The sequence below is a fragment of the Trachypithecus francoisi genome, unplaced genomic scaffold, assembly GCF_009764315.1.
Source record: "Trachypithecus francoisi isolate TF-2019V2 unplaced genomic scaffold, Tfra_2.0 Contig01440, whole genome shotgun sequence".
In the NCBI taxonomy this organism is placed as follows: Eukaryota; Metazoa; Chordata; class Mammalia; order Primates; family Cercopithecidae; genus Trachypithecus; species Trachypithecus francoisi.
In genome coordinates, this window is record NW_022681431.1 from 139,207 (window position 1) to 165,135 (window position 25,929).

General features: G+C 53.3%; 1 pseudogene; it reads right to left on the minus strand.

The window, feature by feature from the left end:
- Positions 1–4,711: 4,711 nt before the first annotated feature.
- LOC117095894 lies at positions 4,712–23,536 on the minus strand (annotated as a pseudogene).
- Positions 23,537–25,929: the final 2,393 nt, after the last annotated feature.

A 25,929-nucleotide genomic window follows, 5' to 3' on the forward strand; every position in this document is an offset into this window, starting at 1 on the left:
TAATATTTTACCATTAATATGGATTATTTTAAATAGATGGACACCAAAAATTAATTTTTAATAATTGACATTTATTATGATTAATTCTTAATATTGTTTTATTGCCAGCATCACTTAGTGTTGATTTAAGTAACATTAATTGATGATATCATTATTTTATTAATAGTGTTAATAATACTAATCATTAACATTTTAAATTAGTATTAATATTTAGTGTCTTTATTGTCATTAATGTCGTTGATTAGTATTAATTTTTATATTTATTAATATTAATTAATAGACTTATTCCTGATATCCGGCGAGGAGAAGATATTACTCCCAATATCGCAGAAAGTGTCCACTCCTCTATGCTGTTTTTCCTAATAACCAGGGGGTAGAGGATGACATTAATGAAATTACCGCAGTGTGTGTTCATCCTTTCGGTCTTCTTGTTTCTTCTATCCAGAGTGCGAGAGGATGATGTTACTCCCAATATCGCAAGGGGCGTGGACCTCCACTGTGATATTTTCCCTCACATCCAGCCGGGGAGAGGAAGATATTACTAATAGCCAGCCGGGGAGAGGCACATATTATCCCCAATATCACAGGAGTGAACATCCCCTTGTGATATTGTTCCGTATATCTTGGGATGGAGAAAGTAATACTAGTGGTAATATGGCAGGGGTTTTACACACCCACTGTGCTATTGTTCCGAATAACATGATATGACTCCCAGTATCACGGGGGGGTACATCCTCCTGTGATATTGTTTCTTATATTCAAGGGGAGAGAAAGATATTTCTCCCAATATCGCAGGGGTTGTACACACCTCCTGTGATATTGTTCGTAATATCCCGAAGAGCAGAGCGTAATATTACTCTCAATGTCTCAGCAGGTGTACACTCGTTTGTAATATTTTTCATAATATCCAAGATAGGAGAGGATGATAAGACTCCCAATATGGCAAGAAGTGTACAGCCGCCTGTGATACAGTTCCTAATATCCAGCGGGAAAGAGGCTGAGTTTACTTTCGATATCGCAGTGGGTGCACACCGCCCCCAACCCTGGGGCATCGTTCCTAATATCCAGGCGGGAAGAAGATGACATGGCTGACAATATCGAAAGGGTTGGACAACTCTTCTGCGATATGGTTCCTGATATCCAGGGGGTGAATGGATGATATTACTCCCAATAAAGTAGGAACCATACAGCCACCGTGGGATTTTGTCCTTAATAACCACAGGCGAGAGATGATATTACTACCAACATTGCAAGGGGTGTACACCCCTCCTGTGATACTGTTTCTCATATCCAGGAAAGGAGAAGATGGTATTACTACCAATATTGAAGAGATATATAACCCCTATGGGATATTGTTCTAAAGATACAGGTTGAAATAGGATGAGACTCCATCCAATATAACAAGGGGTGTACATCCCGCCTGTGATATGAATTGTAAAACCTACAAGAAGAGAGAATGACATTGCTTCCAAAAGCACACGGGATGTACACCCAACCTGTGACATCGTTCCTGTCATCTAAAGGAAGAGATGATGATACTACTCCCACTACCGGAGAAGGTACACACCCCCCTGTGATACTGTTCCTCATAACTTGTGGGGGAGAGCGTGATATTACTTCCAGTATGACAGTGGCTTGACACCCAGTCTGTGATACTGGTTCTGCACACCAACTCTGTGCCCCTCGTTTCCCATGCGTTCTCTGCACACTTTTGGAACCTCGGGGGAGGCTTTGTCTTTGGTTACAGATGAAGACACGAAGGGTCTGAGAGGTTAAGCAAGTTTGTTACTGAAAAGCGGTTCCGATCCAGACCCCAAGAGAGGTTTCTTGGATCTCACAGAAGAAAGAATTTGGGGCGAGTCCATAAAGTGAAAGCAAGTTTATTAGGAAAGAAAAAGAATAAAAGAATGGCTACTCTGGTCAGGCGCAGTGGCTCACTCCTGTAATCCTATAACTTTGGGATGCCGAGGCAGGTGGATCACCTGAGGTGAGAAGTTCGAGACCAGCCTGGTCCAACATGGCAGAACACTGTTGCCACTAAAATACAAAAAATTAATTGGGCATGGTGGCAGGTGCCTGTAATCCCAGCTACTAGGAAGGCTGAGGCAGGAGAATCACTTGAACCCAGGAGGCAGAGGTTGTAGTGAGCCAAGATCATGCCACTGCATTCCATTTCGGCCAACAGAGAGAGACTCCATCTCAAAAAAAAAAAAAAAAGAAAGAAGAATGGCTGCTCCATAGGCAGAGTGGCCCCAAAGGCTGCTGGTTGCCCATTTTCATGGTTATTTCTTGATCATACGCTAAACAAGGGTTGGACTATTCATGAGTGTTCCAGGAAAGGGGTGGGCAATTCCCAGAACTGAGAGTTTCTGCCCTCCCTTCTGAGACCATGTAGGGAACCTCCAGATGTTGCCATGGCATCTGTAAATTGTTGTGGCGCTGGTGGGAGTGTCTTGTGGCAGCTAATGCATTAGAATTAGCACATAATGAGCTGAGAGGACAATCACAGGTCACTCTCGTGGCCATCTTGGGTTTGGTGAGCTTTGGCCGACTTTACTGCAACCTGCTTTATCAGCAAGGTCTTTATGAGCTGTATCTTGTGCCGACCTCCTATCTCATCCTGTGACTAAGAATGCCTAGCCTCCTGGGAATGCGGCCCAGCAGGTCTCAGCCTCCCTTTACCCAGCCTCCATTCAAGATGGAGTCGCTCTGGCTCACGTGCCTCTGACAAGTTGGCCTGGGTTGAGTGTTCCCTAGTGTGTGGTTGTTGGAGCTGTTCCCAGGAGTAAGAGGTATTGTCAGTAGGAAACAGGCCTCTGTTAGCCCTGAGGTTGGCACTCTGCCCCAGTAGGTCGGCCTCATTTTAGTGGTGACAAAACGGGCTCAGAGACATCAACTCCCTCACCACGAACACCCAGACTGTGCGTGGTGGGCTGGGGTTTGAATGTGGGGCTTGAAGACCCATCATCTCCTCTGGTCCCCCAGTCTCTGCTGCCCAAGAGGAACAGGATCCCAGGATCCAGTCCCCTCGTGGCACCAGCCAGGGTGGGTGGAGATGGGGAGGCACAGTTCCAAAGCCCCCGGACTCTGAGGCAGGTCGGGGACCGAGAGCAACCCGGACCTACAGGCCGCCCCCTCCCCCCCAGAAGATTGGCTGCAGGCCCGGCCCAGCGGGCAGGAGATCTGTGTCCTCAGTAAACGTGACGACGCTTCCGGCTGCTCCAGCCAGGCCGTGCTGTCTTCACGTTTCTAATCATGCGGCCTCCTCTCCAATTCTCAAGCCCAACCCACAGAGACAGTGACCTGGGGTCCACGTGAGGTTTGTCAGCCGCTCTGACCCGCTGCTTCCCGCCAGCCCCGTGGCCGGTTCTGGAAAGCTCTCTGCTGCCCCCTGGTGGGGAGGCTCAGGGCAGGGCTCTGGCTGCAACCATGGGGTCCCAGAACCTCCTGGCTCTGTCACCTCTGCTGGGTGGAAAACCAACCCAGGCCTGAACCAGTGACACCTGTGGCGCTCCCAGAACCTCCTGGCTCTGTCACCTCTGCTGGGTGGAAAACCAACCCAGGACTGAAGCAGCAGATGGGTGCCTGATTCCTTATTATCAGAGCTCCACCCACTGGCAAGTCTCTCTCCGGGCCTCAGCTTCCCCTTCCATTAAACGAGGGGCTTGGGGGATACCAAGGAGGGGTAACTGCTTAGTGAGGATGGGAGGTTTCTTGTGGGGAGATGAAGACGTTTTGAAACTACTTGGCGTGAGTGGTTGCACAGGACTGTGAGTGCACAAATGCTACCACATTCGCGTTGAAATAGTTAATTGTATGCGATGTGAACGTCACCTCATTTAAAGTGTTTAAAAGGGGGGCCTGGGAGAGTGCAGTGTATGTGAGATCACATGGGACACCCACAGTCTCTGAACCTCGGTTTCCTTGCATAAACTGGCAAAGAGACCACGTGAGCTGTGTTCCCTGGGGCCAAGAGATTCCAAGAAGGAAAACCTGGGATTCCAGGGACTGGGATGAGGGCCGGGGGCCAGAAGGGGAGGGTTATGTGGGGACGGCTGGGGGGCAGCCCAGATAAAGCTTTCAATACTGGGTAGCAGCATCTACACAGGCGGAGATCCGTGCGTCTCACTTCCCGCAGGGCTGACCAGTGGCCAGAGGTGGGACTGGCCAGGCTCGGCCCAACCAAGTCTGGGAGCAGAGGAGACTGAGTGAGGGATCCCCGGGGCCACCTTCACTGGCCTGCGGCTCTCCTGATACCACAAGAGAGGTCCAGGAGCTGACCTTGGGTCCTGATGGGGGACACCTTCCTGGCTGCAGGCTGGCAGGGTGGTGTGGTGGTCAGTGTACTGGGCTCTGTGTCTCCGCCCCTACCTGCTGCGTGACGGTGGGTGAGACACCTAACCTCTCTGTGCCTCTATTTCTTCAATGGCGGACAGGGACACTAGCAGCCCCCATATCCAGGCACAGTGGCCTGAAGGCAAGGGCGGCAGGAGACCTACAGCAAAGCTCTGAGCAGGGAGCGGCCCAGGCAGTTCCACCACCGTCTCCCCTCTGGCCACCGAGGAAACCGAGACTCATGGTGACCTGGCCCAGGTCTGTTGGACTCAGGGTCCTTCTCATCCCCAAGATCAGAGGGCTGCCACCAGGGAAGGAGCTGGCACCTAGACCCCGCCCAGGAAGCACACAGGGAAGGATGCCATGGGGACTTCGGTATGTTATTGCAAAAAAACATTTATTGCTATTTGAACCCTGCTTTCATGCCTCCATTTCCCAGAAAATGAGCCACGGGAGACACCAGGAGAGGCAGGAGACCATCCTCCTTGCACAAAACCCACTCCCTCGGATGCTGTCCTCAGCGAGGGTGGCTGGGGCCAACCAGGGGGCCCACCCGCAGAGTGGCAGAGGAGGCAGGTTGACGCTGCAGACATTGAGCACTGTGGCGAAGGTCCTGGCCTTCCGGTAGAAGAAGAGCGACTTCTCGCGGTCCAGGAGGAAGTTGTGGGAGATGGTGGCCGGCCGCGTGTAGGTCTTCAGCTGTGCCTTCTTGTTGCCCAGGTCCACGGCGGCTGCCAGTGCCAGCTGGTAGTACCCGGCTGCCTCAAACGGTTCCTGAAAGGGACAGGCCATGCTCAGCAAGAGGAGGACTCGGAGCCCGTCTTCCCAGAGGCCGTTCCTGTCTCCAGGTCATTCCACATGTCCAGCCAATGCTGGCTCACCCCATGAGCCCTGAAGCCTGTGACACTGCTGTGGTCTCAGCTGCAGGAGGTGGGGACGATCCTGACACCCCTGGAAGCCTTCCTGACTATCCCTATGCCCCACTCACCCGAAGCCTCCTGTCCCAGTCCCACCCTTTCTGCAGGCAGTGGCTGCTTTCCCCGTGGGCTGTGGTCAGGGCAGATCCTGCCTGCTCTGAGCGTTCCATGCAGGACCCGTGGCTCCAAGCCACAGCAGGGGCACAGTGTTGAGTGACCCAGGCTCCCCTCTGGCCCCTGTCCATGCTGACCATTTCCAGGCCCTCCACGGGCCAGGCCAGGTACAAAACCATCTCACAGGTATCCTGTCTGTCAATGTTCCCTGAAATATTGACGATGTGTGACTCCCCAGACCTCCACTCCCATTTTCAATGCATCTTTGGCTCAAACTCACCATCCCTGGGTTGGGATGTGGCCTCCCAGACCTCCTCCTTGACCCTCCCACCCCCCACCTGGCTTCTCCCCAGGTGCCTCCTCCACATGGGAGTGACCCAAGGGACCTCTCTAAGACCCGTGCCTGGTCTGTCCCTCTTTACCATCTCAAGATGGCTCCCAGGGCCAAGGACAAAGTCCAAGATGCAGCAGTCCATTCCCTCACTGCCCCGCCCCACACACGGAGCAGGGGTGAGAGAAGGCCCCGAGTCACCGCCGCTGCTCATCCAATGCCCCCTGGCCCAGCCAAACACTGGACTCTGTGCTGGGTGCATGGCTGAGCCTAACGTCCTTGCTCCCAGTCTGAGGGACCTGGGACTGAACACTGACCACAAACGTGGCCCGGGCTGTGGCAGATGGAAGCCCAGGAGAGCGGGAAGGGCCCAGGAGGCCCCGGACTCAGCCGGTGGGGGGAGGCAAAGGCTTCCTGAAGGGCTGGGGGCATCCTAACTAAACAGGAAGGAGCCAGCCAATGCATATGTGTCTGCGTGTGCCTGTGTGTGCATGTCCCTGTGTGCACGTGTCTGTGTGCATTTCCATGTGCCTGTAGTGTGTGCAGCAGCTAGTGAGTGGCAGGCTGAGCCAGGACACACCTAATCCACCCTATTCTAGGGCTCACTCTCACGTGGAGACTAAAGGGGACCCCAGTTTAGAGGCAATTGGAAAAGATGCCCATTTACCTCTGTTTCTTTGCCAGCCTTCCAGGCCCCATCCAGACCAGCTTTTTCTCCCACTGCTCTGGGCCCTGGGTCCAGAGCCTCCTATACAAGGAGGAGGGTGTGGCCTTGGAAAGACAGCCGCCCTTGGGGAATTCCGAGGGAGCCTCCCTGTGGGAAGCTGGCCTGCACTGACAGCATAGTCACGATGAGACCCAGAGGGCTGTGCATGGCAAGGGGGGCTGTGCACGGGAAGGACGTGAAGGAGGTCTCTGCCCCTCGACCTCAAAACCATGGACTTTGGCCTCTCAGGTACTACTTGGCCCTTTCCTTCCTCCTGGACAGGCGGAGGGGGCAGCAGGCTTGACCAAGAGAGATAAAGGCCCACTTTTGGGAGGCCCATCCCCTGGGTCCCAGGCGAGCCCCTGAGAGGTGAGCAGCGTCCCTCTGGGCCTGACACCTCCCTGTCTGGCTGGGACTTGGGAGGCCACAGGGACCGCTTCTGACCACCAGGTGTTGCCAGCACTGGGCAGAGGCCTACCGGGCAGCCCCAGGCCTGCAGTGGGGGATACAGGGCGGGGTCTTAAGGCTGCCCCAGCTCATGTTGTTCTCAGGCCCCCAAGATCTCGGCCCCTGGACTGGAGTGCCCTGGCCCCTCAGTCCATAAGGAGCACTGAAGCGGTGCCGGTGCGATGCTGAGGAAGGGCTGTGCCTGCTGGGCAGAGGGGTGGAGACACCCCGGCTCTGAGTCTGCCAGTCCCAGCTCTCCACCCCTGCAGGGCTGGGGGCAGAGGGAGCACAGCACCTCCCCTCGAGACAGACCTGACCCAGCAAGGTCTCAGCCTGGCTGGCTGGGGCCCCGCCCCATTACTCCTGCTCTGAGCTGGGGTTCCCCTGTCTGTCTGTCAACCCAATGGTAAGACACTGGTCCCACCCCACCCTTCCTGGGTGATGTGAAGATTCAAGGTGTCTCAGGACTCCAGGAAGGAGTTGCTCAGTGCAGGCTGGCACCCTGGGCAGGCTCCCTAGAGGAGGCACTGGGATTTGGGTTGGATCGTGCAACATGGATTCAACGTGAGGATGATGCCGTCCTCCGAAATATCCTTCTCCCGCCCTGCTTCCTTTGTTACATGCAACTTGACAGTCAAGATTCAGCGCTGGTGTCACCTCCTCCAGAAGCGTCCCCCTGACTACAACCCCCTTCTTTACCCAGAGGCCACCATTGCCCGCTCATGTATCAGCCTCCCTGGCTGAGACTGAGTTCTTGAAGGTGGGGCCTGGCCAGCTTGGGAGCTGGGTTGTATCTGTGAACCTTGCCATCTCCTCCAGCTGGGTGCAGAGCCTCAGGGAGGCCACTGGGCCATTCCTAAGGAAGGCTGGAACCCAGGCCTCTGGGGTGTCGGTAGAGATCCCACTCCAAGGGGGCCAGGAACACCCAGAGCCCTGTCCCTCCCCACCCACCTTCAGGTCGTAGAAGATACACCTTCACGTAGTAGAGGGTCTCCTCGTCGAACCCCAGCGGCGAGTTGCAGAGCTACAGGGCCTTGAGGTAGAAGCGCTCCGCCAGCTTGCCATGGCCCAGCCGGTGGTGTAGGGCGGCCAGCCTGTGGTAGGCCATGCCCTCGTTCAACCAGTCCCCTGGGGTGCAGGCCAAAGGGCCAGGTATGAGGACGTGGCTCCCTGGGGCAAGGAGGGCACAGGCCCCTCAGGAGCAGGTATGCAGACCCCAGGCAGCACCCCTGGCTTGCCTCCAGGCACCTGCGGTCACCTGGACAGCTCTGGCCAGTCCCTTCCAGGTTCCCAGACTCACTTTCCCATCTGCAAAGCAGAACTAATAAGGCCTGTCCCTGTCTACTGTGAGGCTTTGGCAAAGTCGGACTTGGATGGCGCAGCTCTGTGCCTACACATAGCCACCTGCCTTTGCTCACTGGTTTTAACCAGGGGAGCCCAAAACCCATGCAGCCCAGGTGCTCCCGGGCACCCCGGCTCCATGCAGCCCACAGACGTGACATCCGACTCCTCCTGGGTATGTCATGATCAGAGCCCCTAACCTTGGGGAGTCACTGCGTGCCTGAGCTCCTGGTCCCCCCACAGCTGCACAAACCCACCTAGGCTGTCTCCGATGTCCTCCCCTTTTCAGGGTGAGTGCCATGGAGCCTGCATTCAATGCATTCCCACACAGCTGCATACCTACTGTGTACTGGGCCCCAAGGCACAAGGCGCTGGGGCCTGCGGCCTGCCCAGGGTTCCCTGTCTCTGGAGGAGGACAGACGACCCTGGCACAGCACCAGGGGATGCCCTGCCTTAAGGGGCAGGCTGCTGGAGGGGGAACTGGGATTTCATCAGCCAGAGAGTTGTGTGGTTGATGAGGGTGGGAGGGGCACAAGACAAAGGGAATGTGCCACTCAGCCTGGCACATACAGGGACCGAGATGCCTGGCATGTCTGGAAGGCAGAGGGCACGCTGGGCGGCCCTTGTGGTCAGCAGCGGGAAGAGACAGAGGAAGCAGAGCTCAGCCAGGCAGGGAGCTCTGCACTACATGAGAGACCTCGGGCTGTGGCCCACGGCCAGACAGGGAAGCCAGCTGGGCAGATCTGCCTGCCTGGACAGGAGACCAGGAAAATCCAGCAGCTGTTTCAGCTCCTGCCCTGAAGACCTGGAGGCTCGGCTCTGGCAAAGTGTCGGTCCTGGCAGGGCGGGGACTCAGGGGACTTATCCAGAGTGATGCTGAGTGCTAGGGCCATGTGGGCAATCTCCAAGCCCTCTTGGGGCTCCTCCAGCGTGGCCAGCATTGCCACCAGCTTGTTGCAGAGCTGCAGCTGCGGCTCACCTTGCGGTTGCCCGTAGTCACTGCCAGGGTAAGGGCCCGGTCCTACCACACAGGCAGGTGGGGTCACGCTTCCCGCAGCACCCACCTTGCCCAGCGCCCTCCTTAGAGCTCAGACATGTGCTTGGAGTTTCCCACGCCCCAGTGACCCCTGCACCTCCACAGAGCTCTGTGCTCCGGGATAACGCACGGTTCAGACACCCAAGTTGGAGGCTGAAGAGTCATCTGAGGCCCATCTAGCTACACCTGGCAGCCTCCGACCAGCCTCTCCCGCCTGTGCACCGGGGGTCTGACTGGGAGGAGCCAGCACTCCTCTCTGCTCTAAAGACACATTTATCTGTGCCCAGGGCTGAGCCACACCGTGAGCTCAGAGGAAGGGAGAAGCCGTCCCCGCTTCGGGGTGCAGGCAGAGTTGGGTGCTGGCCCTCCCACTGACATGCTGTGTGTCCTTTGACATGTCCCTGTGGCTCTCTGAGCCTCAGTGTCCTCATCTGGAACATGGGGTCATCAGGTGCAAGGGTAGAGCCACTGTCATGTCCAGACCCGAGCGTTTCTCCCAGGCAGGGGCACGGTCAATATCATTCCCTGTGAGACCACTGGGAAACGAAGCATGTGCATGGGTGGCCTTGCCTCCAGGTGGGAGGCCTCTGCCCTGCCACACCTGTGCCTCAGCCCTCCTGGTGCCCCCCTGAGGCCCACCTACATCAGCCCACAGGCCAGCTCACCCGGTAGAAGGACACGGCTTTCTCCCGCTCCCAGGCCCCATTGAAGATGTCTCCAGCTTCCTGAAACAGCTCCAGCCCGGGGTTGCCTGTGTACAGGACCACATTCTGTGCCACCTGAAAGGAGGCAGGAGTTCCTTCAAGACCCACACCTGAGAGGTGGCCATGCCCACCTTCACCAGCCTCCTTCCTCTCACACACTGCAGGTACACCTGAGCATTTTTCAGACCTGTAGATTAGGGCTGCCCCACCACTGGCATGAGGACAATGAACTGATGCACCCCAGTGCCAGGAGGTGACTGAGCAGCTGCAGCCCAGGAGCCCGACACCTGTGAATCCTACCACCAGGGATAGCCCTAGCCCACTCCCCCCCCCCCGCCCCAGCACTCAATCAGTCTCCGTGGCCCCCAGATTGCTGGGAACCCATCCCCTGGTTCCTTTCTGCGTTGCCACATCCCTGCTGCAGCTCAGGGCTCCACATCAACAGTGTTTGTGGGTGGGCCTGTTCCTCTCTCGGCCATGAGCTCTTGATCCCTCTCCTCAGCTCAAGGAGGTATACAGCAGGTGCTCAATAATGAAAGCCTCACCAGGCTTGTGGGCTTCACAATTTGTTCTAGATCACGCTGTTTGGGAAAGCCTCTGAAAACAGCCACTATTGATAGATTCATTTTGTAAGGAGATGTGCCACGTGTCGCTTGGAGCAAGTTCTCCTGTGTGTTAACTGAGTGGTCCCATTCTTTGAGCATGTGCTGTATACCATCAGGTGCTAGGCACTGTGAGGGGCCACACCTCTGCCCTCAGGGAGAAGATGCCGGCCACTGGAGGAGGATGTGAGGGAACCAGTTGGAGGGAGAGAAAAGTCACACAACAGGTGCTCAGCAATGGCTTAGGAATGAGTAGATGGATGGATGGATGGATGAGCAGATGTATAGACAGATGGGTGTGTGGATAGATGAATGCTTGGATGGATGGACGGACAGATGAATACATGGACGCACAGACGGATGGGTGGTTGGAATGTGTATGTATGGGTGGGTAGATGATGTATACATATGGATGCACAGATGGTGTATAGACGAATGTATGGATAAACAAATTGACAGATGGAGGGATGGATTAATAGGTAGGTTGGTGGGTGGATGGATGGATGGGTGGATGGGTGATGGATGGAAGGATGAACAGGTGAATGGATGGATGATGGAAGGATGGAGGGAAGAACAGGTGAATGGATGGATAGACGGGTGAATGAATGGATAAGAGGATGTATGAATGATGGATGAATGGACAGACGGATAGATGGATGGATGATGGATGGATGGAAGGATGAACAGGTAAATGGATGGATGGAAGAACAAGTGAATGGATGAATGATAAAAGGATATATGAATGATGGATGGATGAATGCACGGATGGATGGATAAATGGATGGTTGGATGGATGATGGAAAGATGGATGGACGAACAGGTGAATGGATGGATGATAAAGGATGGATGGATGATGGATGGAAGGACCCACAGGTGTATGGGAAGATGATGGAAGAATGGATGGATGGATGGATGGATGAACAGGTAAACAGATGATGGAAGGATGAATGCATGGGTGGGTGGACAGGTGAATGGATAGATGGGTGAATAGATGGATGAAAGGACGGATGGATGGAAGGATGAATAGGTAAATAGATGATGGAAGGATGGATGGACAGAGTGAACAGCACAGGGGCCCTCCTGCATCCCTTGCCACTCACCTGGATGTACAGGTCCACCAGCTCGCTCTGCCGCAGGATGTAGTAGATCTTCCCTGCTTGCAGCCAGGCATGCGCCTCTTCTTTCTTCTGGAGGTCAATGAGAATCCCCAGACTTTGTTTGTATAGTCCAGAGTGGATCTGTAGGCCCTGGAATCAGACGCAGTGTCAGAACAAGGGCTCTCATCCTCCTAGAACCAGTCTGCCTCCTCCTGTGTGTCTGGTGACAGGTGAATCTGGAATGTGGGGACTGGAAACGGCCCTCTTGTGTGTGCAGTGTTCTGCCCTTCCCAGGCTGCTGGGAGGGCCAGGGTGAACACACACGGCATGGAAAAGATAAAGGTCATCCTTCTGAGGGAATCGAGCATCATGCTGCCCTGTGGCAGGAGGAGTGTGCTAGCCCATCTCCCCTGCCTCCCAGACATGGCCTGTGTCTTCTCCAGACGCACCAGGAGCCGTTAGTGTTCAGAGGCTATCTAGGTCGATGGTTCCCAAGGTGTGCAGGCATCACAGTCACTCGGAGGCCTGTCTGTATAGCTTGCTGGCCCTGCCCCCCACAGCTTCCAGCTCCACAGGCCTGGGGCAGGCCCTAGAACTCCCACTTGCCACCATCTCCTAGGTGACATAGATGCTGCTCTGCTCATCTAGGGACTACACTTTGAGAAACATGGCTCCAGCACACTGGCCCATTTTCCTTCTGTGAACCTGAGGCCAAGACTGGAGCCAGTCTCCCAGGTCCCCATGGAATCTGGCTCCTTCCCTGCTCTCTCAGTAAGTCCGACACTCGAGGGGCTGTGACTGCAGCAATGTCACCGGGAGCTGTGTGTGGGGTGGCCAGGGCCATGGTTACCCCACCAGGTCAGAATGCTCGGGGGAAGCCAAGTGGGCCACATATGGGACGTGAGACCTTGAAACCCTGCCCCAGGGAAGCAGGTGACACAATTGGCTCTGTCTTCTGTGGGAGAGAAGCCACAGGTGGCTGCTGTGGTCACATTTAAGGGGACAGATGAAGGTCAGGAGTGAAGATTCGGGGCAGGCAGAGGTCAGATGACAAAAGCCACCATAGTAGGAAGAACATCCCAGGGTGTACGTACTGCCTCTGCTGGGGTTGAGATGATCTTTGACCCAACAAGCGAAGCTCAAGCTGGGACTCTCAAGCCAGCAGCAGCCCTGGGACGACCCCAGGTCCACCATCTCAAAGCATCCGATGCCAAAGAACCAAGTGATCCAAAGGAAAGGGCCTGATAGGGCCCTGGGCCAGCTTCCCTGTGCCCCCCCCATCCCTGCCCTGGCCCCCCCAGCCCCCTTGCCACCCTCCCCAGCCCCACCACTGCAAAGCCAGCCCTGACCGCTCAGTGCCCAGGGACAGGTAGAGCTGACTGATGGTCTCCAGGAACTGCCCCCTCCAGCACCTTGTCGGCCACCTTGAGGGCCAGGGAGAGCTGGAGTTCATGGTAGATGACACACTGGGCCTCGCTGGGCTTGACGACGCTGTTGACAACGCTGTAGAAGTAGCACAGCCGCTGGACGGCCCGCAGCTGGCCTGGGCGGAAGACAAAATGGAGAGACGTCAGCCTCCCAGCATCGAAGCGAGGCTGGCTGGGCTCGGAGGCCCCTGTGCTGTGCTCGTTCCTTTCACACCTCTGTGAACCTGGGCCCCATAGGCGGGCAGCCTGAGCTCAGACAGGCCATGTGCCTGTGCAAGGGCAGACGCCGAGCACACCGTGACATGGGCACAGCTTGGTGCACATGCTCAGGGTAGAGGCCGGCCTTCTTTACAACTCCCAGGGCCGAGGTCCTGGCCAGGCTCAGCCCCAGCACCAGGCCATCTATTTCTGCTTCACAAAGTCCCTCTGGCCAGGACCAGGGCCGCCTTCAGCCTGAGCTGATGAGGCCAGGGGCACAAGTAGCCCCTGTCGCAGATGGAACCCCGGGAGAGCAAAGCCAAGCGTCACATCTGCCACACATGGCATCATGTTGGGGGAATGGGGTTCAAAACCAGCCCCTGGTGTTCCCACACATGCTTCTTTCATGCAACCAGGCTCCAAACCCACAGGCTCACTGGCCTCTCCCAAAGTCAGGGTGCTGGGAACAGTGGAAAGCTTCTGATTTTCTAGTGTAAGAAACATTCCGAAGATTAACATCGGAAACCAGGTAGGCCGAATGGACGTGTCACACACGGCCCCCAACGACAGCTGAATACACAGTCCTCTCGAGCACCCATGGGACATTCCCCATGACAGACCATGTGCCAGGCCACAAAACGAGCCTCAGTGAATGGAGAAGGACTGAGACCAAAGCAGAGGTGTTCTTCAGCTGTACTGGCACGAAACTGGAAGTCAACAGTGAAGAAAACGTGGGAAATGCAAAAATATGTGGAAATTACACACTCCTAAACAACCAGTGAGTCAAAGAAGAGACCATCAGGGAAACTGAAAACTAATTTGAGAAGAATACAAACAAAGGCACAGCCCGGACCAGCGCGGTGGCTCCCGCCTGTCATCCCAGCACTGTGGGAGGCCAAGGCGGGAGGATCGCTTGAGTCCAGAAGTTTGAGATCAGCCTGGGAAACATGGTGAAACCTCGTCTCTATAAAAAAATACAAAAATCAGCCGGGTGTGGTGGTGCACATCTGTAATCCCAGCTACTCGAGAGGCTGAGGCATGAGAATGGCTTGAACCTGGGTAGAAGTTGCAGTGAGCCAAGATTGCACCACTGCACCCCAGCCTGGGCAATGGAGCAAAAACCTAAAAAAAAAAACAAAAAAAAACACAGCGTATCAAAAACTCCAAGACGCAGCTAAGGCAGTGCTGAAAGGGAAATTTATAACTGTAAATGTCTACATTCAAAGAAAGAAGAAAAATCTCAAATCAAAAACCTAACCTTCCACCTTGAGAAACTAGAAAATGAACTAAACCCAAAGTGAATAAAAGGAAGAAAATAATAAACGTGAGAGTGGAAATGGGAAGTAAAAATACAGAGAATGGAAAATCAAAAGAGATAGTCAACAGAACCAAAAGTGGGTTTTTTGAAAATAATAACAAAATTGACAAGTCTTTCACCAGACCAAGAAAAGAAAGTTGGGACACAAATGACTCAAATCAGAGACTGAGCACCATGGCTCACGCCTGTCATCCCAGCGCTTTGTGAGGCCGAGGTGGAAGGATCGCTGAGGCCAGCATTCAAGACCAGCCTGGGGGAACATGATGAGACCCCATCTCTAATAAAAATAATAAACAATGACAAACCCAAGTTTCTAAAATCAGAAATGAAAGAGGAAACATTAGTGCCGACCTGACAGAAATAAAAGGATTCCATGAAAACACTACGAACAATTGTACACCAACAAATCAGACCATCTAGACACAACAGCCAAACTCCTAGAAGGACACAAACTACCGAAAGTGACAAAAATGACCCCAAGTAAGCACGTGGGGTATCAACCTCACCCTCGGTCTCCTTGACCGTTCAGCGCAGGGTGGGGAGACAGGGAAGCATGATCTCTATTCCCTGGCCTGCATTTCCAAGTCTGAATCCCCCAGCACCCCGGGGAGGGCCTCGTAGGAGGAGGTACCACAGGCTATTGTGCCAGGAGCCACCGGAGGCTGCAGTGGGGGCTGGGTTGCTGGGTTCCTGGAGGGTCTCCTTCCAATCAGAGAATACCCCTGGGGAAGAAGCCTGGGTATGAACCCCCCCCCCTCCTTGGGCAGATGTGTGGGACCGGGGCCCCTTCACACGGTTCTTTGCAAAATCTCATCCCTCCTAGGGCCAGGAGTGGGTGCCAGGCCTGTGCTGGGAAATGGGCAGGTTTGGTCACAGCCCCTTGGGCTCTGGTCCAGGCCACAGGAGACACCTCTGAGTGGTCTCACTGTGCCATGACAAACGCTGCAAGACAGAGGGGACTCAACAATATCCCTTGTCTCAGCCATTTCCCTGGACTCAACTTCCTCATCTATCCTCTGCGGCCTAGATTTCAGACAGCCCTGCCCACCTACTGTCCGTTCACTGCTCAGTGTGCAGTGACTGTTCGATAGCACTCCATGGCTCCCCAGTGCTCTTGGGGAAAAGGCAAGCTACAGCCTGAGGCCCCAGGCCCTGCTTAGCTCTCCAGAAGAGCTTCTCACCAGCCAGCACCCAACACACCCACTCCCAACTCTGCACCTCCCTGTATGAGCCCTGCTCACTCACCCCTGCTCACACCCCACTCATCCCCACTCACATTCCCGCTCACTCACCCCCACTCGCTCACACCCCCGTTCACTCACCCCATCATACCCCCTCTCACTCCTCATCACACTCACACGCCCCACTCACCCCCACGCACCCCCAGTCATCCCTGCTCACTCACCCCCACTCGCTCACCCCTGGGCCTTCACACAGGCTACACCACCAGCCCCTCCCCCACCACCACTCCCTCATCCACACTTAGTACTTGACTAAATCCTCTCAACCCTCTGGTCCCAGACTAAAGAGGCTTCCCTAACCCGGGGCCAAGTGCTGCCCCGCCATCATGCCACTCACCCTTTTGTGGCTTCTCTGGCCTGAAGCTCACGTTCCCACGCTCAGCACCTGCCTCCCGAGGACCCCACAAGCTCCATTTGTGGGTGGGGCCTGGCACACTGCACGAGTTGCTTTTGCATGAACTGCTCTGTGGCTTTGGTCAATCACCCACCCCTGTGTCCTCTGTGAAGTGGGACGACAGGTGCGCAGGGCTGCCGAGACACCAAGCAGATAACATGGGCACAAGAACTGGCATTCAGGGCCTGGCTCATGGAGGGGCCCTATGTCCCAGCTCAGCAGCGCCTGCCTTGATCCCAGGGTTATGGCCAGGGATTCCCAGCACGCAGGACTTTCCGTGCTCAAGGCAGGATGGTGCCTGAGCAAACCGGAAAGAGCTGGCTGCCCCAGTAGGGCACAGAGGGCCTGGCCCTGCATGGGAACCGCCTGTCTCCAGGGCGCTTGCCACCATCTGTTGCTGGCCATGACTCAGCACTTTCGATGGTGGAAAAACCACCACTTGTTTCCGAATCACAAACCCCAGGTGCGCCCTGACCCGAGTGGCCCCAGAAGGCGCACAAGAGGAACTGGGGCACTCACTTTCCACGTGGTCCATCTCCACGGCGACCAGAAGGGCCCACTCCTAGTAGCCCTTGCACTGATGGGCCGGGCCCTGGCGGGTGCAGAGGTGACCCAGCTGCAGGAGTACGTGGGTGAAGTCCTGGCCACACTCCCCACAGGGAAGCCTCGAGAACAGACGCACGGCCTCCAGGAGGTAGTGCTGGGCCAGCCTGCTGGCACCCGCGTGCAGACACAGGGTCCCGAAGTTGACCAGAACCACTGCCTGGTTCCTCCACTGGCCCAGGTCGCAAACCATCCATAGGGCACGGTAGTAGCCCTCGGTTGCCTGCCTCGTCCGGCCCGTCCTCTTCAGAGCCACGACCACCATGTTGGCAATCACACCTTCCTGGTCCTCACTAGCCACCACTGCATCCTGGACAGACTGCAGGATGTTCAAGGCCACCAGGCTCTGCCCATGAAGCACGTGCAGCCAGGCCAGGGCCACGAGGGGGTCCACGATGGCACAGACTCCGGCAACAGCACTGGCTTCCACCACCTGCGTCATGAAGGTGATGGCCGGCCCATAGTAGCCTTGGTGGCTGTACGGCTGGGCCAGGCTGGTGTGGAGGCCACGCAGAGCCTGCCCTGTGCCCAGGGTTAGGGAGGCCAGCACTCGTCTGAGGTAGTGGGAAGTCTGGGTGGGGAGGCTGTGGGGCTGGAGGGCGTTCTGGAGCACCAGGTTCACGCTCCTCAGCGAGCCGGCCAGCGAGTCCTGTGTCCTCAATGAGGCCACCTTGACACAGCTCAGCACCAGGTGGGGCAGGCACTTGCTGCTGTAGATGTCTGCCAGGAGCAGGGAGCAGTCTCAGAGCCAAGCAGCGTCTGGGGCTCCCGAGTCCCTGTGCAAAAGCAACAGCCGCTCTAGGAAGGACAGGGCCTCCTCGGGCTGCTTGAGGTGCACGTGGTGCCTGGCCAGCAGGAAGCAGGCCCGGGCCTCGGCCTGCAGGCTCTGGCCACCCACCGCCCACTGCAGCGCCAGCTGCAGGAGCTCCCCGTCTGCCTCGGTGCTGTAGATGTGGCCGGGCATCCCCAGGAGCAGGGCCACGGCTTTGGGAACCACCTGTGTAAAGTTCTCCCAGTTCTGCTTCCGGTAAATGCTGGTCAGGTTGGCGTACACAGCCACCACCTGGAACAAGTCCCCGAAGCTGCCCTCCAGGGTCCCCAGTGTTTCGTCAAAGTACACCCGGGCCTGGGACAGCTTGAGCCTCCTGCTGCACAGCTGCCCCAGGAGGAAGCAGAGCTTGGCCAGGGCCAGGAGGAGGCCAGCTTTCCTGGCCACCCCTCGAGCCTATGCCTGGCGCCCAGTCAGCTCCTCCTTGTCGCTAAAGCTGCAGAACATGCCGCCCAGCCATGGCAGCGCCACGTTGTACAGGCCACGGAAGCTGCCCTTGTATCCGGAGGTGTTCAGGAACAGCAGCTGTGAGCTCAGAGCCTCTGGATCCTCCCAGTCTTCTTCAGCTTCCAATCAGAAGGAGGGCTCCTCGGAGTCCTGCAAGCTCACGTTGCTGGATGCCGCACAGAGACCCCAGGACGCTGGCTCCTGGGGGCAACCTGGGCAGGTCTTGCATTGTTCCAGAACATTCCTCACCTTCGGAAGGGTCTCCTGTGGCTCCAGGCCCAGGCCAGGTGGAGGTATTTCTGCAAGTCACAAAAACACCTAGACAGATTAGAGTCCAGCAGTGAGTCCTTGGTCCACTGGGGGCAGGGTCCCCGCATCCCGGCCCTCTGTGTCCCTGGTGCAGCTTGCCATGAGCCCTTGAGAATTATGTGCAATGAAACCCGGGCCTGGAGCATGTAGGAACTCTGGCACTATGGGGACAGAGAGAACACGCAGGCCCGTGGCCCGACTCTCCTACGAAATCACCCTCCTGCCTGCTTTGTCGCCCACCTGACAGCATGGTTTGAGGAGACTATGGCAGCTCAGCGATCCCTCAGAGATGTCTTTCCCTTTAGAAAGAATCAAAGCCTTCTAACTGGACCCGTGTGTATGCAGCACCACAACTACAAATGTAACTTCTGTCAGCATATTGGGCCCCCGGTGGGGTACAGGAATCCATGAAATCCTCAACAGTCAATCAGAGCTATTGATCAGCTCAAAAGCTGCTACGCAAAATTGGTAAAGCCACCGATGGCACAGGACAGGGGTGTTGTACCCAGGTACCAAGCTCCGTGCAGGGAAACGGACCATCCCTGCCAGAAGGATGGGAAAGCTTCCAGGCCTCTGAGGCCACCTTCACCTTGGATGGTCTGAAAACCTGAAGCCCACAGTTCCAAAAGGGTTCACAAAGGCCAGCCTGCTGGCTTTGGTGGATTCCTAGCCAAAGCCCCCTCCCAGAGGTGAGCAAACAAGCTCATTTCCTGTTGGAAAACCTGGGATGAAAGGAGGCATTACTGGGAAGGAAAACACCTAGATTGAAGCAGACTCTCTGTTTCAAGCTCACATGTAAAAAGCATTTTCAATACAAAGTGCCTCCTTATCTGTAAAGCCTTGGAATTAAAAAAAATAAATAAATATGATTTAGAGACAAATGTCTGACTTGACTACACCAGATTAGCTAAGAAATCTCCCCTACTCGGCAGAGGCACACAGCCCCTCCCAGCCACTACCCTGGCCTCTGGGACAGCTGGAGAGCCATGTGTCTTTGCCCCAGTGACTTTGGCAGAGGGTGGAACCACTCCCTCCGAGGCAAACCTACAACAGCCTTCCCTTCCCCACTGGCTCCCCTCAGGAAGGAGCAGACCCTTCAGGGACCTCAGTTGAGGCCCCTGCAACCTAAGGCTCTGAATTCTGCTACCCGCTGAGGGCAGTGTGGCCTCCCATCTCTGAGGCAGAGCACAAGGTGAACTGCAGCTTCTCCGGGTCATGAAAAAGGAACCCACAGCTACATGTGGGCCCCAGCAGTGGAAAGGATGCCCCACCTCAGTCGGGGACCAGGCGGGGGTCAGCATGTTCACTGGAAGAAGTGTGGGACACCACGGCCTCCAGTGCCAGAGTAGACGGGAGGTTCAGGCCCACCTCAGGTGATGTTCCTCAAGCCCCCGACCCACACCACAGAGAGGTGACAGCCGCATCCAATGCCCAAAGTACTCAGCTCTGTCCTCTCCCCCAGTTTTACTCCAAGGCCCAGCTCATAACCAGAGGAAGCCTGAGACACGGGCAAAACCTACCTTGTTCCTGTGGCTGCTCCTTCTCAGCTTCCTCTACTGATTCTGGCAAGGGAAAAAAGAGAAGCAATGAACACTCCCAGCCAGCACCTCTGGTCCCACGTCAGGTTGAGCTGGGTGTCGGTGTTGCAGGGTGAGAGCATTGCAGGGTGCAAGGGTTGAAAGTCATATCATCCTCTTCCCTCCTGGATCATGGGAACAACATCACTGGGGGGTGTACACTTTCTGCGATATTGGGAGTAACATCGTCTTCTGTGCCTTGGAATATTAAGGACAATATCACGGGGGGGCGTGTACATCTTCTGCAATATTGGAATAATATTATCCCCTCTCCCCCTGCATACTAGGAAAGATATCACAGAGTGGGTGTTCACCTCCTGCGATGTGGGGATTAATACCATCTTCCCCCCTTCCGGATATCAGGAAGATTATCACACGGGGGTGTACAGTGTCTGCGATACTGGGAGTCATATCAACCTCTCAGCCTTGGAATATTAAGAAGAATATCACAGGGTGGATGTTCACCCCCTGCCATATTGGGAGTAATATCAGCCTCTCCTCTCCATGGATATTAGGGACAATATCCCAGGATGGATGTACGCCTCCTGCTCTACGGGGAGTCATATCATCCTCTCCCTTCCAGGATATTAATAACAATATCACAGGGTGGGTGAACACAGCCTGCGATACTGGAATTGTTATCATCCTCTCCCCCTCCAGATACTAGGAACCATATCACAGAAGAGCTGTATCCACCCTGCGATATTGGGAGTAATATCATACACTTGTTCTGTGAATATTAGGATTAATATCACCAGGTGGCTGTCCATTCATTGCTATGTTGGGAGTCATGTCATACTCTACCCCCCGGATATTAGGATCAGTGTCACAGGGTGAGTGCACACCTACTACGATATTAAAACTAAGATCATGCTCTCTGTCCCTGGATATTAGGAACAACATCACAGGTAGGTGTACACTCCCTACGGTATTAGAAGCAATAATATGATTAATTAGTAAACATCAATGATAGATTTTAATAACTATCAGGCTGGTCTAGAACTCTTGACCTCAGGTGATCTGCCTGCCTCAGCCTCCCAAAGTGCTGGAAATACAGGCGTGAGGCACTGCGCCAAGCCAACACTTCTTGACATCCCTTTTTGGACCTCAAATTTAGCATGCCGAAAACACACTTTTGATTCCCCCTGCTATAACCCACTCCTCCCATAGTCTTCCCGATCCCAATAACAGCATCTCTCGTCTTCCAGTTACTCAGGCCAAAATCCTTGACATCATCCTTAAAACTTCTTTTTCTCTCTCTTGTCATCCAACCCATTAAACTCTGCTTTCAAAATATATGCCAGACCTAACCACTTCTCACCTTTCTTATCATTTCCAACCAGGTCCAGCCCTTATCATAGCGATCTGGGTTACTGCAAAAGCCTCCCAATCGCCAGGCACAGTGGCTCACGCCTGTAATCCCAGCACTTTGGTAGGCCAAGGCAGGTGGATCATCAGAGGTCAGGAGCTCAAGACCAGCCTGACCAACATGGTGAAACCCCTCTACTAAAAATACAAAAAATTAGCCGAGCATGGTGGTGGGCGCCTGTAATCCCAGCTATCCGGGAGACTGAAGCAGGAGAATCACTTGAACTCAGAAGGCAGAGGTTACAGTGAGCCGAGATTGTGCCATTGCACTGCAGCCTGGGTGACAAGAGTGAAACTCCATTTCAGAACGTTAAAAAAAAACAAAAAAAGCCTCCCAACCCACCTCTCTCCTTCCGCCTTTCACTCTGCCCTGCATTCTAGCTTCCACTCTCAAACATTTCAGGAAAAAAAAAAAAATTATATCCACAGAGAGAGAAAAAGAAAGTACAAATGTGGTGAAATGTTTGGGGAATCTGAGGGAAGAGTATATTGGAATTCTCTGTACTATTTTTGCAACTTTTCAATAAGTCTGGATTATTTCGAATTCAAGAGTTAAACAAAGAAAAAAAAAAACCACTATCTCCCTTTGTGAATCCATCCTGTCTTTCCCCTGGCAACTTAAGGCCACTCTCAACTAAGCACATCTATTTTTTCATGAACACTAAAACAACTCTTGCCTAGTTTGGACTTTCTGTGCTTGGCAGTAGAAGTGTGTGTGTGTGTGTGTATTTCATATATATGTGTGTGTGTATATATATGTGTGTGGTGTGTCTGTACATATATATAGAGAGGAATATATATGTGTGCATATATATTAATATATAGTATATTTACAATGGTAATGTGTATATATATATATAAATATATGTGTGTGTGTAGATATATATCATACATACCCCATAGCCTGTCCTTAACCAGTTCTAAACTTTGTCGGAAAAACACATACCTAAGCAGAGAATTTCAAAATAATATGATGAATATTTTGATACACGGATATGTTGCTATGGAACACGCTGCTAAGACACAAAACCTCCTAGATGGGGCAATGAATGAACGAAGTTTTGCACCTATAGTCACCCCCTCTGATATCCCCTCAAACGTTTATAGTTATATGCATTTGCTTCCCCCAGGACCCCCGTTTCATAAGGGTTAGTCCTAGAGCCTAGCAAGTTCCTACTACAGCTGGCACACATATGCCATTCAAGAAACAGTGGCGGAGTGAATGACGAGTTAAGAACCATTTGTCAGCCAGTGCTCAGTAATACAACATGCACTGGTATGCAAATTACATTTTTGTTGAAAGCAACAGCAGGATCACAAATTACCTTTCCAGAGAAAGCAAACCTCAAAAGCTTCTTTACCTACTAAAGCGCATTATAAGAAGCTCCCCTTATATAAAAGAAAACCACATTCGTTATCAATGGCATGTAAACCTAATAAGCCTTCACCTCTGATGACATCTCTTCCATCCCCAGGGCTAGATAAAGGAGGTTCCAGAAACCCTGGTAGTTGTGAAGGGGGCTCCCAGCTCTGACAGTCTTGAACCCTGCAGGCGCGGAGGTCACACAGCAGAAGAACGGAGGGAAGCATCATCAGGCTTCGAATATGTTTGAACCAGAGATGGCAAATAGGCTGCAGCCAACTGAAGACAGCAGAGATTCACGGTGGCCACCTGAGGGGTTGTGCTCTTAAAAAACAAAAATAAAAAATAAAAATTTAAAAATTTAAAAAGAAAGGGGTCAAGAATCCATCAGGTCTGACTGAGATGTGTATCAGTGACTAACACCCCGTATGGCAAAAGTACTCCGGTGCGCTTTGGGTACTCACAGCTTCAGCAGTATTCAAAGGCGTGTGCTTCCATAAGACTAAGCCACGGGAATAGCCCCAGCAACACTGCCAGGAGAAACGTCTAACATGGATTTGGCTAGAAATACAGTTGTCTTTAACAAATTAACACTGAATAAATCCTGACTTATTAGAGCCTGCGAGAATGACATTCTCAATGATAACAGTTATCACTACAATCTCCAAAGATCTGCGATCCTGCAGGAACTGTGGCAGCACAGGCCACATATCCAGAATGCTTCCCAGACTGCCTGTTACAGAATAAAAGAAATGAAACCCCCACTAAGAATGTCTTCACTCACATTCAGCCAGTTGTTCCTTTGTGTGCATCTCTGTGCTAAAATGGCCATTCTTCCCCACAGCCTGAAGTCATATGCTCAAATAAATGAGACTCACATGAAGCCAGAAACGTGCAGATGCCAAGGAAATCAACACAAACGAAATGGGCTGGAGTGTGTGGCCAGGAGGATGGTACTTCGCAGGAAGCAATGACTTCATCTCTGCCCATGAAGCAGGCAGCTGTCATTGTCCCCCAGGCCCACACCAGCCACTCGAACTAGGTTCTAACCAAACTACCTCCAACAATCAACATAAATACACCACACAATTGGCTTCTGAAAGGACACCTTGCAACCAACAAGATACTGTTAGCACAACTTTGACAAACTGTGCAACTGAAAACCTTGGAAAGGGATAAACACTGCCACGTTTTGACTCAAATACTGTTGCGTGGTAGCACCGCAATAATTCACTGAAACAAAGAATGAATGAGGAATATGTTTATATAGGAATCAGAGGAAGCATGACTAATCATTTAAAGAAATAGGTCAAGAAACTGCTAGGTTCAAATCCTACCGTGAGACACTCTCAGGGCCTTAGGCAAATTCACTTCTCTTGGTCCCGTTTCTAGGTTCATCAAAAATCAGCTTTGGACTAGGGAATCTGTTGCTTTCCACTGCCTTCCTTCTGTGATTCCAGCCCAGATTTTAGGACTGCTCTCCCACTTGGTATATGAAAGCACTTTCTATGTATAATAGCAAGAGTACATTTCTGTGTTGGATGCGGTTTGGGACCTACTCTACAAGGAAGAATATCATCATGTAACTTTAAGCATGACGACAAGGCACACTCTAGATAAGGATAACACATAAGATGTGGCCATACACCTGTGCGTGCCTGGCAGGGAGATGGGGAAGTCTCATTTAATGAAGCCGGGGTACCTGTTGCACCTTAACATCCTCAGTCCACATCAAGTTCACAACGTCCTTCTGACATCAAACCACAGGTATCACATACTTTTCCATACTTTCTACCCGAGATTAAATTATGCAGAGCACCATGATAAAGAAGCCCCATCCCCAGCAAGTTGGCTCTCATTCTGTAGAATTGCATACTTGAGGTGCAAAATGATCACCAGGCTGCAGCAGCAAGCAAGACCGGGCTCCGAGGGGACAGCAGGCCCTGCAGCAGCCACCACTCCTGTCGCCACAGTCTGATGCAGCTGCAGAGAAGCTGTGGCTGAGGCCATTCACTTTGTGAGAGAACCGCACAGGAGGGAAAAGGTAGGGAATGTCGGGAAGAGGGCAATGTCATGCTTCTGAGCCCAATCCAAGCCACAACATCCCCTGTGACTTGTACATATATGCCCAGATGGCCTGAAGTAACTGAAGAATCACAAAAGAAATGCAAATGTGCTGTCCCACCTTAACTGATGACATTCTACCACAAAAGAAGTGAAAATGACCGGTCCTTGCCTTAAGCGATTATATTATCTTGTGAAATTCCTTTTCCTGGCTCATCCTGGCTCAAAAAGCTCCCACACTGAGCACCTTGTGACCCCCACTCCTGCCCACTAGAGAACAACCCCCCTTTGACTGTAATTTTCCTTTACCTACCCAAATCCTAGAAAACGGCACCACCCTTATCTCCCTTCGCTGACTCTCTTTTTCGGACTCAGCCCACCTGCACCCAGGTGATTAAAAAGTTTTATTGCTCCCACAAAGCCGGTTTGGTGGTCTCTTCACACGGACGTGCATGACAGGCAGGTGCAGAGCCAGGAAAGGACCTGTGATGAGAACAGAAAGGAATGCGCCTCCCTGTACTCACACTGGGATTTTATGACAATGTGGGCAGGGGGCTGAACTGCATGCCTGAGAACATTCCTCCAAGTTCTTTTGCTGATTTTCTAAATATTGGTGTAAAATCTGAACTCAGACAAAATTTTTTTAAATCGCTTCAATCAACATCTTTGTCTAGTGCTCAGCATCATGTCTACATGATCATCTAGAAAACCAACTTCTGTTCTAAGGGTCACATCCTCCTATAAAGTCCCAGGGATTTTGCAAGGGAATGCACCTCTCATTCGCATCAAGAACACACACAACTACCATTAAAGAAATGCTTTGGCCGGGCGCGGAGGCTCAAGCCTGTAATCCCAGCACTTTGGGAGGCTGAGACGGGCTGATCACGAGGTCAGGAGATCAAGAGTATCCTGGCTAACATGGTGAAACCCCGTCTCTACTAAAAAATACAAAAAAAAATAGCCGGGCGAGGTGGCGGTGCCTATAATCCCAGCTACTCAAGAGGCTGAGGCAGGAGAATGGCGTAAACCCGGGAGGCGGAGCTTGCAGTGAGCTGAGATCCGGCCACTGCACTGCAGCCCAGGCGACAGAGGGAGACTCCGCCTCAAAAAAAAAAAGAAAGAAAGAAAGAAAGAAATGCTTAATTTGCTTACATAATTTTT